At 41.3% G+C, this 15,473-nt stretch overlaps 1 protein-coding gene across 5 annotated transcripts in view; it reads right to left on the minus strand.

The window, feature by feature from the left end:
* BACH2 (BTB domain and CNC homolog 2) overlaps positions 1 to 15,473 on the minus strand; it is a 209,571-nt gene that overhangs the window by 63,999 nt on the left and 130,099 nt on the right. The gene's annotated exons all lie outside the window — the stretch shown is intronic.

Raw genomic sequence — 15,473 nt, forward strand, 5'->3', positions numbered from 1 at the left:
ATTAAATTCATAAAGGGGTTTAGGATTTTCTTTGAAGCCGCTTCAAATCCACCACTATCCATAAATCAGTCACTGCATTACATCTTACAATATCTTGAATCCCCCAAGGATCTATGCAAGGATCCTTTTTGTAGACTTCAGCTCAACATTAATTACCATCATTCCAAAAATTCTTCTCTCTAAAACTGTGGGTCCTCAACCCCGGTCCGTGGACTCTGTGGCATGCTAGAAACTGGGCCACACAAACAAGCGAAGCATCTTCCATGGGATGGTAAAATCACATGAAATTAGCACAGGTGCCCCCCCCCCCGACTGTGCGCTCTCTCTCTTTTATACTCTTTTCTCTCAATACCAATGATTGAAGGATCCTTTTGTTAAAATACTGAAATTTGCAGTTGATACAAGTCATTGATCTCATTTGAGATGGTGATAAGTCTATATAAAGATTGGCGATGGAACAACTGGCCCTGTGGTGCAACCGTAACAATCTGGAGCTGAACACACTTAAAAATATATAGATGATAGTGGATTTTAGAAGGATCCTTCTATTCTACCATGTCTTAGAACAATTCCAGACAGCCTGCCTTCCACTGAGGACCTGTATACTGCATGGATCAGAAAAAAGGGATGAGAAAATACATACAGACACCTCACATCCCGGACATAAACTGTTTCAATTATTCCTCTCAGGCCAAAACAACTAGACACAAAGACAATCATCTGTCCCTCCCTCCTCCCCCACCCATACCATCACTCTGCTGAATACCTAATTCCCAAGCACTGTCTTATGTCTAAGGACATTTACCCATGTAATAGGACTGTATTACTATTATCCTTCTCATTTTTCCTATTAAGATAAAGGTAAAGGTTCTCCTTGCACATATGTGCTAGTTCTTCCCGACTCTAGAGGGCGGTGCTCATCTCTGTTTCAAAGCCGAAGAGCCCGCACTGTCTAAAGACGTCTCCAGGCTCATGTGGCCAGCATGACTAAATGCCAAAGGTGCACGGAACAATGTTACCTTCCCACCAAAGGTGGTCCGTATTGTCCCAGCAGAAGCTGGGACAAGTAACAGGAGCTAACTCCGTTACGCGGCGCTAGGGATTCACCAAACTGCCGACCTTTCTGATAGACAAGCTCAGCGTCTTAGCCACTGAGCTATCCCGTCCCAAGTATTTTTCCTATTATTTTCTCCTATTGGTATCTTATGATTTTATCACTTTGTTGTTTGTATGTACAGAGAGCTTAGGCATCAAAGACAAATTCCTTGTGGGTCAATTACACTTGGGTAATAAAGAATATTGCATTGTATTGTAATATGAGATACTGGCATTTCAATTAAGTACCGCAATCTGTCTCAAAATGCTATCAAATCTGTTTACCCTTTCTAAAGTTCTAAGGGGGGGCATCTTTCATTCTATAGATCAAATACATGTCCTTTTCCAAAATCAGTATTCAACGCCAGTCTGGCACTTAATAAAAAGTATATCTAGATAAAACTTTATAGGTAAATAGAAAAGTGAGATAATTTTCTGGTTTTATTTTTATTTATTTATTAATCAAATTAATATAGACACCCATTTGAAGGAAAGTGACTCAGTTTTACAGCAAGTTAAATGTATATGCAATTGCATTTCATATGACAGACTCTCTTGCGATATAAATTTACATTAATATTTCAATGACAAGTGCCTTAGTAAGTATAGTTTATATTAATGGATTTTTAAAGATAGACACTGGTGTAGGGGGAAATGTTATTATCCCGTTTCCAAGATGGAAATTTAAAAAAAAATTGTCATAGAATGTTTTAGAAATTAAACACAACTATATGTTTTGTATACCAGTATCAATTTTAATAATACAATTCAGTAATTATCAGAAAAACATCTCTTGATTTTGGTATAATTAAAAATATAATTAAATTTGTTTTGGAGAGGCTATATGAAAGAAACATCTCAGCATTTTTTAAACAGCTTTGATTTGTAATATGCCACCTCTGGAATGAGCTGCCCCCGGAGCTCCGCATAATCCCTGACCTCCGGTCCTTCCGACGCGCCCTAAAAAGTTGGCTTTTCCAGCAAGCCGGCCTGGCCTGTTAATGTTAATTTTAATTTATTTTAAATGTATTGTTTCTTTAAAAAAAAATCGGTTTGGTCTTTTCGGAAATGGGTTTAATCTTTTTTTTTAAACTTTTGTGATGTGTGTTTTTAATGTTGTACGCCGCCCTGAGTCCTTTTGGAGAAGAGCGGCATATAAATCAAAAAAAAAAAAAAAATCATTGTAGGATCTAAGTTTTTGTTACTTAGATGTTACTGTTTAAAACATTACTTGCTTCTGACAAAATTTTAGCTTTAGTCCATATTTTATCCCATTTGCCCATATATTAATGGCACACATAGTTCACAATTTGTCTTTTAGGTATGTTCCATTATCTAATTCAAGTATTGACAATATTGGCTTAGATCTGCCAGACCTGAAATTGTATTTTTCAACTTCTTGCCTAGCTTGGTTAAAGTGATCCGAGATCTGTGTGGCATGCCTGCTTATAGTATACAAGGTTAAGGTCAATGTTGATTTTAGAAATCATTTTATTAAACATAAATAAAATGATTTGAAATACAGATCTAGAATATTTTAATTTTAATTTTAATTTAATTAGCACTTCTAGACCGCCCCCTCACCCAAAAGGGACTTGGGGCGGTGTACAGTCCATATCAAAAACATCATACATAATAACAATTAAAATTATTAGATGGATAAATACATAAATAAGAGGAGGATAAAATAGACAGAACTGTAATTGCTAAATAAATAATTTAAAATATACAAAATTTAAAACCCCAGTGTCCTATAAAATTAAGTCCCCTAAAAAACCAGTAGGAAATATATATGCCAGGAGGTAGACGTTAAGAATTATGCCAGGCCAGCCAGTCGGAACAGGTGTGTCTTCAGTTTCTGCCGGAAGGAGCGGAAGTCAGTGGTGGTTCTAATGTCGGGGGGGAGGTCATTCCAGAGGGTTGGGCCCATCACAGAGAAGGCCCTACTCCTTGGTGTCGCCCGCTGGCATTGCCTAGTGGACGGCACCAGGAGAAGCCCCTCCGTGTGAGAGCGAATTGGCCGCAGGGATGTGTGTGGGAGGATGCGATCCCGCAGGTAACTAGGCCCTATGCCATGGAGCGCTTTAAAGATGGTGGTCAAAACCTTGAAACGCACCCGAAAGACCACAGGTAGCCAGTGCAGCTCGCGCATAGAATATGTCTAAAAATACCTAAATGATATTCTCAGAAGCAGCATATTTTAAATAAGAAATGGCAATTAAAGAGATATGGTTAAGAAATGGCAATCTATTAGAATATTCCCAGGGTGTAATTAAATCAAAATCCAGGGAAGATTTGATATCAGAAAGTTTCAAATTTTAATGGTTTCATATATACAACTTTCAATTTTTTAAAAAAATTGATAAAAGATCGTATGACTTTGAACAGGATAGAACCATATTTGAAAGACTTATGTACCAATGATGAGCATCTTATTACCAATATGTATAAATTTTAGTTAAAATAAGAAATGGAAGAGGAATTCAATATTATATGGTAAGAGGGACAATTTTTTTCAATATAATATACAAATTGATTAAAGGGAAAACATTGGATAAATAGATTGCAATTCACAGTATACTACAACTGCAAAGAAAATTTCAATAAAATAATGGATAGATGGTACTTGCAAATCTATCGTGTTTCCCAGAAAATAAGACAGGGTCTTATTTTCTTTTGCCCCATGAAACATGGCCTTGGGCTTATTATAAGGGGAGGGCTTATTGTTTTGGGGTTTCCAGGCAGATGCTCCCTTGCGAACTGGCCGGGCACAGCCTCAGGGGCGAAGCAGCCATGAGGTGACCACGCTCACAAGCAACCACCCGGTAAACCCCCTCTCCAGCCGGGAAGAGCACCATTCACTGACCTAAGAGACGTGGCACTCTGCCCGCTCCCCAGCTCCCGGACAGAGAGTCTTCCAGCAGTCAGCCCATAACCATAGAGCGGCTGCTGCTGGAAGACTTGGCAGCCAAGTTTGGGAGTTTGGAAGCTGGAGAAGAAGTTATGCTCGGAGCACGGTGGGGGCGGAACAGGCGCTCATGCAACCCCCCTCTCCAGCCGGGCAGAGCTCTATGCACTGACCTAGGGGGTATCCTGAATGTGCCAAGCCGCGGGAGCTGGGGAGCAGGCAGAGCGCCACATACCTTGGCGCCTTAGGGATACCCCCTAGGTCAGTGAATGGCACTCTGCCCGGCTGGAGAGGGGGTTTGCTGCGCGGCTGCTTGTGAGCGTGGTCACCTCATGGCTGCTTCGCCCATGAGGTTGTGCCCGGCTCTTCGGGAGCCAGTTCGCAAGGGAGCAGCCGCCTGGCAACTCCCCCCTCCGGCCAGGCAGAACGCCACTCCCCAACCTAGCGGTATCCCAAAGGTGCCAAGCAACGTGAGCGCCTTTCCGCCCCGGCTCCCGTGGCTTGGTGCCTTTGGGATACCGCTAGGTCGGTGAGCGGTGTTCTGCCTGGCCGGAGAGGGGGGTTGTCCAGGGGGCTTATTTTCAGGGGTGGGCTTATATTTTTGCCCATGCGAAAAATGTGGCAAGGCGTTAAGTTTCAAGACAGGTCATATTTTTGGAGAAACACGGTAGCAGTATTATTAGAATGGCTATAGGCTATGCCTTTCTTGAGCAGAAATCAATAATTCTTCTAAGTTAAATAAGTTGTCTAGCTCTGCCTTACATAACACAGTTCTATCAAATATGCTAGAAATAGTCCGGTGTGTCAAAACACAAGACAACTGAGGGAACAACATTTCTCACTCAAGTAGAAAATAGCCCCTCCCTAGAACCATCTTTACAATTTTGTTATTTTATGTTTCCTAGAGCATTTTATCCACCCAAATTCTCTGCTCCATTAATACCCCTACTGTTCTTCCCATCTTAATAATTCAGACTCTCTTGATTTCAAGGCAACTCTTATGGCTTCAATAGTATTTCTCAAGTAAGCACAATATTCCACAAAAAGGAAAAGGTATTTTGGATTATTGTATTTTAGCTATGCAATGCTGATAAGGATTTTTTTTTGGCAATCTGTGAGTACGCTAAGTTCAAAAACTGATATATTGCAATGGCTGCAAAACATAGTGTTGTAAAACGGATTCAGTCTTATGTTTGCATTGTTCTCCCCTTAAGGCAATGTCAAATACAGGAGGACTCAGAATGAGGAAAAACCTCACTCACTCATGCCCGGAATAGAAGTCCCAACAAATGAATCTTCCTTAAAATTAAAACAATGAGACATAGCAGGCATTGAGCACAAACAACATTCTTTCTTTTTTAAATTTGGCTTTACCCAAATGGTATGCACTGGCATCTCTACTACAGATAAAAATAAGTGTTCATAAGTGAAATAACTAAATGGAATATGACACATGCAAATTCCACCCATCAAAAAATCCTGTATAGAATTCCCTGAAAACCGTTATCATGGCTAGCCTTAGCAATGCATGAAATTCTGAACCCTGCAGCCAGTTGTTCTGAAATAATTTCTGGTTTATGCTGACAAACTCTTTTTTGCCCTCTCTACTCATTCACACACAATACCTTCAGGTCTGCCTAAGTAATGTAATTCAGTGGAGTGGAATTCCCTTGATAGTTGCTTTACTCAGTGACAATATCATTTATACTCTACACTGTCATGCCGTGACACTGATACATTGGCTTTCATCCTTCATTTGCTGAAGAGTGTGCAGTTTCACCTTCCACTGTGTCCTTCTGCAGCACATGTGTACACATTTACTCCATTCACCCCCAATTACAGAGCTCTGTTGAAATGCCCTTGTTCCATTTATATTCCACATTCCAAATGTCAGCCTTATTTGAGAATTCCAATTATGCATAAGATGCATCCCTAAGCACTAAGTGCTACACAGCATTCTTCAAATGGACATCCAATGAGAAATACATAACAAAATGCATTGTTACATATGTATAGCTAGGGCTAAATGCTGTATATTACTCAATTTGAGCTACAATGACTGTCTTGAGCTAAAAACATCAAGTGTTATTCTGAGATTAGGTCATCTCCTATACGTAGGCAGCATTCATAAGTGTGTCTGGTTCTGCATACTGATGTGTGAAATGAGCACAAATGTAATATAATCTTGGCTGCCTCTTTCTGTTATCGTCCTTCATAGACTCTAAACTGACACATATTTTATGCTGCATATTGCCTAGAATAATTTAAGAGATACAGCAGAAAGGTAGAGCAGAGGTTTCTTCAATTAAATAAGAGGACACTAAGCCATAAACGTATGTATGTATGTATGTATGTATGTATGTATGTATGTATGTATGTATGTATATATGTATGTACAGATGAAACTTGAAAAATTAGAATATGGTGCAAAAGTTCATTTATTTCAGTAATGCAACTTAAAAGGTGAAACCAATATATGAGATAGACTCATTACATGCAAAGCAAGTTAGTTCAACTGTGATTTGTCATAATTGTGATGATTATGGCCTACAGCTCATGAAAACCCCAAATCCACAATCTCAGAAAATTGGACTTCAAGCATCCTGCAGTGTGTGCCTCTCCATTCTTCCTCCATACTCTGGGTCCTTGGTTTCCAAATGAGATGCAAAAGTTGCTCTCATCAGAAAAGAGGACTTTGGACCACTGAGCAACAGACCGGATCTGTTTTTCTTTAGCTCAGGTAAGACGCTTCTGACATTGTTTGTTGTTCAGGAGTGGCTTGACAAGAGGAATAAGACATTTGAAGCCCATGTCCAGGATCCATCTGTGTGTGGTGGCTCTTGATTCACTGACTCCAGCCTCAGCCCATTCCTTGTGAAAGTCCCCAACACTTTTGAATGGCCTTTTCCTGACAATCCTCTCCAGGCTGCGGTCATCCCTGCTGCTTGTGCACCTTTTTCTTCCACACTTTTCCCTTCCACATACGTAGCTTTCTATTAATGTGCTTTGATACAGCACTTTGGGAACATCCAACTTCTTTTGCAATTACCTTTTGAGGCTTTCCCTCCTTAGGGAGGGTGTCACTGATGGTTTTCTGCACAACTGTCAGGTCAGCAGTCTTTCCCATGATTGTGATTCCTACTGAACCAGACTGAGATTTATTTTATTTATTTTCTTCGAATTTCTAGACCGCCCCCTCTCCCGAAAAGGACTCGGGGCGGTGAGAGACCATTTAAAGGCTCAGGAACCCTTTGCAGGTGTTATGGCTTAATTAGCTGATTAGAGTGGGACACCGAGCCTAGAATGACAGTTCGTCTTACCTGAACTGTTGTTTTAGGAGGTTTTGCAGGATTAGCCAGGATTGGGTATTGTGATGTCCAATTGGCCACGAGACAGAGTTAATTTGAAGCCACGCCTCTGTGCTCCTTGCTTCTGGCTCCCAGTTTCAATGAGCCAGGCCCACAGCAAAACACCTGAAAACAAGTCATAAGGGAACGCACCCTACCCCCTGAACTCCCCCAACCCCTGGAGCAATGCTAGGGCGGGAACCTGGCTAATCCTGCAAAACCTCCTAAAACAACAGTTCAGGTAAGACCAACTGTCATTTTCTGGAGGAATTTTGCAGGATTAGCCAGGATTGGGTCATACCCAAGTTAACGTCCCTCAGGCAGGGCACTATTGGTCCTGGGACCCTCATGCGCTACCACCTGTTGTAACACTCTATGACCAAACACTGCATCAGTCGATGCAAACGCGTCCAACCTGTAGTGCCTGATGAAGGGAGATGGGGACCCCCACGTAGCCGCCCTACAAATCTCCACGATAGGTGCCTGTGTGGCCCAGACCGCTGAGGTAGCAGCACTCCTAGTGGAGTATGCTGTGATGCCCTGGGGCACCGGAAGGTGCTGAACCTCATAGGCTAATGCGATGGCCAGTTTGATCCACCTCCCTATAGCCGAGGAGGACACCCTCTTCCCCAGGGAAGACGGATAAAAGGAAATGAAGAGCGCCTCAGACTTCCTGAGGCCCTCCGTGCGCCTCAGACCTCCTGAGGCCCTCCATGCGCCTCACGCTAATGCGCAAGGCACGCCTGACATCCAGCCAGTGCCAAAGATGCTCCCTATCATGAGACGGGTCCGGACAAAAATCCGGTAATACCAGCTCCTGCGACCTATGGAAAAGGGAGATAACCTTGGGAACAAAAGTCGGATCCAGTCATAGGATGACCCGATTATTGTGGAATGTACAAAGATCCGACCTGGAGTTGACCGCCACAAGGAAGACTACCTTAAGGGTTATGAACTTCAGGTCAACCGTCCTCAGAGGTTCGAATGGTGCTCTTGTCATTGCTTGTAGAACCATAGCAAGGCTCCATGTAGGAAACCTGTGGACTACTGGGGGACGGAGATTTCCCGCACCCTTCAAAAACCTCTTAATTAACGGGACCTGGGAAAGTGGAAGGAGTCCCTCCCCCCAAATAATTGTGGAGAGGGCTGCCACCTGTCTCCTGAGGTGCCATGTGAGAGCCCCCTATCCAATCCATCTTGGAGGAACTCTAAGATGTGCAGTACCAAAGCCTTGAGACGATTCGCTCCCAAGACCCGGCACCACTCTGCAAAGACCCGCCAGGTGGAATCATAAATCCTAGTGGTGGAACCCTTGCATGAAGCCTCAATTGTGGAAATCACCCTCTGTGAAAGCTGGGCGGCGCTTAGGCGCTCCCGCTCAATCTCCACACGGCTAGCTGCAGCCACTGTGCTCAAGATGCACCAGGTTCCCCTGTCTGAGGTCCACATCCCTCCCCGGGATCCTCCACAGGTATGACACTGACAGGCACATTAGGTCCACAAACCACGCCCGGCGCGGCCAGTAGGGCACCACTAAAATGAGCTCCGCCTTCTCTGATATCACTTTCCGAACTACCCCAGGGAGAAGGGAAGGGGAGGGAAGGTGTAGAGCAGGCCCTCCGGCCACGGCATCTGAAGCGCGTCGACTCCCTCCGTCCCCCGAGCCGGGAACCGAGAGAAAAACCGATCCACCTGAGCATTCTATGGTGTGGCAAACAGGTCCAACTCCGGATGGCCAAACCTGGAGCAGATGGCCTGGAACAGTTTCAGAGAAAGGCTCCACTCCCCGTGGTCGACCATGGCCCAACTGAGCCTGTTGGCTTGATGGTTCTCCATTCCTGTGATGTGCTCCGCCCTGAGCAATCGAAGATGCCTCTCCGCCCAGGCGCTGAGTGCCATCGCCTCGGTTCGAAGAGCCCTGGAGTGTGTGCCACCCTGTCGGTTGATGTGGCCCTTCACTGCCACGTTGTCGGTCAGCACCAAGACATCTCGATCCCAAACATGGTCCACTGGGGAATCCCCCCTGTGAGGAGACCTAGACCTGGATCTAATGGGCAATCTAGACCTCAAGGGAAAACTAGGCCTATCCCTCTGTTCAGCCCTGGACACCTGCTTTTCCAGGGCCCTGTGCCTCCTTTCCTCATCCTTCTGCAAGGCCTTGGAGGATTTTCCAGCTGCTGCAGTTTTTCGCAGTCTCACAGAGGCTCCATACTTAGAAAAAACAAATGCAGAGATAGAAGAAAGGAACCTTGGCAACTTTAAGACTTGTTGACTTCAACTCCCAGAATTCCTCAACCAGTGAAGCTGGGAGTTGAAGTCCACAAGTCTTAAAAGTTGCTAAGGTTGGAGACCCCTGTGCTAGACCATACTTTAAACATGAGCCAGTTGTACCTGTCAACGAAGTCAAGGCAATCTTGGGCTGTGTTCTCAGAAGTGTAATGTGGAGATTGTGGGTGACTATGGTACCTGCTTTCTGTAATAGTAAACTTCAGAGATCCATATGGCCCCCACACTGATGATGTTCTGAAAGGCAATGAAATTTGGCTATTCTCCCAGTCATGTACTGTATTTTTTGGACTATAAGATGCACCGGTGTATAAAACGCACCAAGATTTCAAAGAGGTAAGTAAGAAAAAAAGTTTTTGCCTTCCCTCAGCCCCCAGCAGCACTCTGCAAGCTTCAGCAGGGCTGAAAAACGAGGGTATTTTTGCCTTGCCCCAGCCCTGCTGAAGCCTGCAGAGGGCTGCTGGGGACTGATGGAAGGCAAAAAAAAAAAGCCTTTGTTTTTGCAAAAAACAGCCTATTTTTCACAAAAATGGGATGTGGGAGCAGGGCTTTGGGAGGCCAAAAATGGCTGTATTCGGTGTATAACATGCATCAATATTTCCAAGCTCTTTTAGGGGAAAAAAGGTGGGTCTTATACTCTGAAAAATATGGTAAATATTGTTCTGATTTCCCCCCACCTCTCTGTGGACACATATAATCTCCCTCTCTATTTTATTGTTCTGGAGTCATGCGTTTAAATTAATGTAAATAAATACATAATACACATTCAGTCTTATGCTGCACTGATAACACTGTGCCTCCAACACTATGTCCAATTTTGGTCACAGTACATAAGAAAGTTGCAGAAGAATTGGAAACAATGCAGAAATGAGTGAGAAAGAAGGTAAGGGGCCTTGAGGCTAATTCCTATGAAGAACCATTAAAATAGGTGGATATGTTTAGCTTAAAGAAGAGATGGCTAAGAGGAAGACATTGTAGCAGTTAGGATTTATTCTCTATTTTGCCTTTTCCAATTCTTTGAGACTATGATTCTTAGGGAAAATGTAATACAAGGAAGTATGTCAGTCCAATATTAGTTTATTCCAATTCAGAGAGAGAAAAAAATACTTGACTATGTCCATATTAATTCCAAATAAATGGTACAACATTTACCGTATTTTTGGGAGTATAAGATGCACTTCCCCCCCAAAAAAAGTGGGTGAAAATTTAGGTGCGTCTTATAGACCAAATACAGACATTTTTGGCCTCCCGGACCTTCTGTGTGTCATGTTTTCACCCTCCCCGGCCAGAAGCACTCTGCAGTGCTCTGCATGGCCCATTTTTGCCAAAAATTGGGCCTGTTTTCACCAAAAACACATCCATTTTTCCCCTGCAGAATGCTTCTGGGGGCCAGGTTGAGGAGAAAAATGCGATGCATAGAGGCCAAAAAATTTTGTTTGTTTGTTTTCCTCCTGTAAATTTAGTTGTGTCTTATAGTCCGAAAAATACGATAGTTACATCTGTATCCAGAAATAAAATATGTAGTGGAGGAACAGAGGATGACGAACAAGCAAGATTGATGGATTCAGTTACAATGGAGATGAATGCACCATTGGAAGAAGTCAAAGACCAGGTTAGGGACAGTGTTATGGAGAAACCAATAAAGAATTATTATTTGTAGCTCAGGGCTGAAATGAACGATCCTTGCTGCTCTCTGAGCTTGGTTGTTTTCTCGCAGATGTTTCATTACCCATATTAGGTAATATTATCAGTACTACCCTGTTTTCCCCAAAATAAGACCTCCACGGATAATAAGCCCAATCGGGCTTTTAAGCACATGCGCTAAAATAAGCCCTCCCCCAAAAATAAACCCTCCGCGAAAATATTGCAATGCAGCAGCAGAAATGAGGTGACCATGCTCACCGCCTCCTGCACCTCAAAAATAATAATACCTCCCCGAAAATAAGGCCAAGAGCTTATTTTGGGGGGTCAAAAGAAAATAAGACCCTGTCTTATTTTCAGGGAAGCACAGTAGTAAGTTTTACACTTATTCATACGTGAGGTTTTATACTTACAAGCACTGATGATGTTACCTAGTTTGGGTAATGAAATGTCTGCAAGAAAACAACCAAACTCAGAGAGCACCAAGGACCCTTCATTCAATTCAATTCTAACCTTTATTGTCAGAGTACAACATGTGCCCAATGAAATTGGCTGAGCCAATTGGCTGAGCCTTTGTACACACACCCCAACACAATACAACTCACAGTGAAAGACAAAAAATCCCTAGCCCAGTGAATCCCACTAACAAACACTTAGTCCTATTGTACCATGTGAACTCATTGCACATTGCGCCTCATGTCACAGAGAATATCTGTGTATGTGGCTGTTAAGAGTCAATACTAATTGTTATTAATTATTATTAATCATCATGTATGTATGTAACAGTCAGAATTATGGTGTGGCCATTCAAACAGAGCCAGAATTTGTAAAACAATAAACCAATAGGCTGCACTTTCAGGGAATTTTTGCCTTAGATACGAGTACAACTGCTCTGCAAGAATAGGGATGGGATAAAATCACTAATATTGCTACACAGAAAGGTCAAGATCTTCAGAATACCTTGTTTACAGAACCATACTGTGACATATTAACCAAAACATATATAATCTATTATACCTGATACCGTATTGTGCCTAAAATTGGTTTCATTTGAGAACTATTAACGAGACTTCCTGAATGTCTCGATCAGTCAAGGAGATAAGTACAGGAATGAAACATAATTCAACCATGTTCAATGAGCACTACGGATCTTTCATTTGAATCCTGAGCTATAAATATTCTCCCCTATCGGAAAAAACAGACATTAGAAAAAATAATACCCAATTCACCAATGCCAAAGAAACTAAAACAAACAACTTAAGATATATTTGAATTGACAATTTTCTATTTTAACAGATTGCCCATTTCAGAAAAGTGAAAGTTTATCACAACTCCTCCTCCTCTTCTTCTTTTTTTTAGGCAATTCATACTTCAAAATTTTCTGTTGCCCAACTAAATTCTTCAAATCTCTTTCACCTATTGTGAAAATTTCTCTTATCCTCCACCCCATCTCTTTGGCAATGATGTCCTCTCCTTATGTCCCCATGATCCATTCCTTCCACTCTCTCTCTTCCTTTCCTAGTCTTGGCTTCCTCTTCTGTCATAAGTTGTGCATCTTCTCTCCATCTCTCTTTCTTCAGTCCCACAAAGCACATGCAAGACTCAGCTTTTATAATTGATCAATCCAAGAGCCAAACAAATTAACAAGAGCAGACTGAGCATATGCACTAAAGACCTAGTGCATGCACAGGTAGGTTTAGCATACATTATTGTAGGAAAAAATGTAACATTCCTAGACAGCTTTCTCTTATAAAACAGATCTTAACTCCTTTTTGCCAACAGAAATTCATACTGTACTGAAGAAGACCGCAATGGTAGCAAGTCTGCTTCAAATATGACTGTAAGAAACAAGTAAGCTGTGGTCAAAAATTAAGGCTTTCTCCTAAAAATAAATCCTAAGATATGTGAACATCGGAAACAAAATTCAGAATAAAGAGCTTCTGATGGGAACTGCCACACTACCATAGTTTAGAGTAGTCCTCTGAAACAATCTTTTTTTTTCAATTTTATAACAAACATGTAAAATACACACACACAAAACTTAGACGTACAACACATTTACACAATGCAATACAAACAGGAGCTTCCTGTTCTTTCTAATAGCAATTATCAATCGATACCGCTCACCTTATATTATTTCCCCTTCTATTGTATTTCATTTGGATTTCACTATTCTTAACTCTTATTTTACTCATAACTATTATTTTTGAGTTTTGTTATATTCCTTCATTGATTCTTGTTTCTTTCCTCCATCCACCTATACCATTTATCCCATATCTGATAGAATTCTGATTCTTCTTTTCCCTGAATTTCTTTAGTTAATTTGTCCATTTCAGCACAGTCCATAACCTTTCTTATTATTTCATCTTCGCTTGGAGTTAGTTGAAGCAATCTTTTTTAAGGTAGAGAGGATATTGGACTGATATAGCAAGGTAGGATTTCTCTCCAAATCCTTGTTTTAGCGTAATAATACTTTGAAATAACAGATTTCTTTTACTAATTTTAAGCCAGACCTCCCGACCTCCCCCAATTATCAATTGTTAACAAGCCAATTAAAATGGATACCATTGTCCCCCCCCTCAAATTTCCAACAAGTTCCATTCCAGCATTTTGACTTATACATAATTATTCATTTGACCTTCTTACTATTTTCTTTAAAAAATAAACTTTTATAATAGGTTCCATATCCCAAACAGACCTTACCAGACCAGTGCAAGAAAGACAAGAGAGAGCTTTTGAAAACTGGCTGTGTTTCGTCTGTAGTCCCAGATTGTATGAGTATTATTTTTCAGTTGTATAAGAAAGAGCAATAGATGGAAAGTCTTATTAACACCTCTATTTTTTTCTCATACGCCTACACTTCCAACATCTACAAATGCAAAGGTTACAGACAGAAAATAAAAAATAAAAAATCCCAGAATGACAGCTCATTGTAACCCAAGCCTTGTCCTCACTTGCTGTCTTCATTACTCCAAAAGTTTTGTTTACTTTTTTGAGGAATGACATTCAGAGCTTAGATCTACTGGAATTGCATAGAGCCTTGAAACTAAACTGGCAAGAGATGGGCAGGAGTGAAGGAAGGCACCATCTACTGATTCCTGGGCTTCATCTCTTTGGAATTTTTTTTTCTCCTGTCTGCAATAGCAAAAGAAGAAGGAACCTATATAAACTCCACATTTTTCATTTGCACATTTCTTTTGTTCCTTAAATTTGATCTATACAGTCCTCCCTTAATGCTTTGGTCAACTGACGAAATCTGATCTGCATCTTTTATATGAATCAGAATCAGAACATTCTGGATTTCATTGTTCTAGTTTTACTATGCTGATTCTTATAAAGTACCTATATAAAAAAGTATTTAACAGTAAGCCTCTGAGTCTCAAATCACTCAAGATGCCAATTTTATCACAGATTAATACAACAGAAGGATGGAACAAATACACATAAATCTAACCCGGACAAGACATTTCTACTTGGTTAGCTGAGAAAGTCTTTCAGCCCTAATATGCTTAGACTCACAGTAAGTACAGTATCATCAAGCCAAATCTATGCAAAATTAAACAAAGAATCATCAAAATTAAGTGTAATGAGCATCAGTGGCTGCAATTTAAGCATACACTTAATGCTACCATTAAAACAAACAGGATGTCAAAGTGACTATTAGTGCTCTATTGTGCAGAGATTAAGTAATTAACGAAGGAGTTGAAGATGTTGCTGGCTGGAATTAATTATGGGAAATTGTATGAACATTCTATCCAGAAAAAGGCAGAGAAAAGTGCCTTATACATCTAGGCAGGCTGCTTCTCCATCTAAGCAGATGTACAAAAACTCTGCGGGGTTTCAGACAAATATACTTCTCATTATCTACTACCTAATCCTCTTTCTCTGAAATTGAACCTACGGACTTTTATAAATAAAATGGGTGCGACACCGTGAGCAGACACCCCTCCTATGAAGTTGGCTATAATGAGAAGAAAATTCCAGCAGTCATAATCACTTCATAAGTTACCGAAACGGTGTACAATCAAGCATGATATAAGGACTCAACATTACATTTCAGAAATTGCTTGGCAAATTAGTCTGATTTTCTTATACATCCACGCATGACATACTACTCTTTCCCCACATAGTGGGCTCATGCATACTATTTTTTTTCTCTTTCCATAAAACCACACACACATTTTAGAGTAGTGGTG

Source organism: Natrix helvetica (genome assembly GCF_964273705.1).
Source record: "Natrix helvetica genome assembly, chromosome: 2".
NCBI lineage: Eukaryota > Metazoa > Chordata > Lepidosauria > Squamata > Natricidae > Natrix > Natrix helvetica.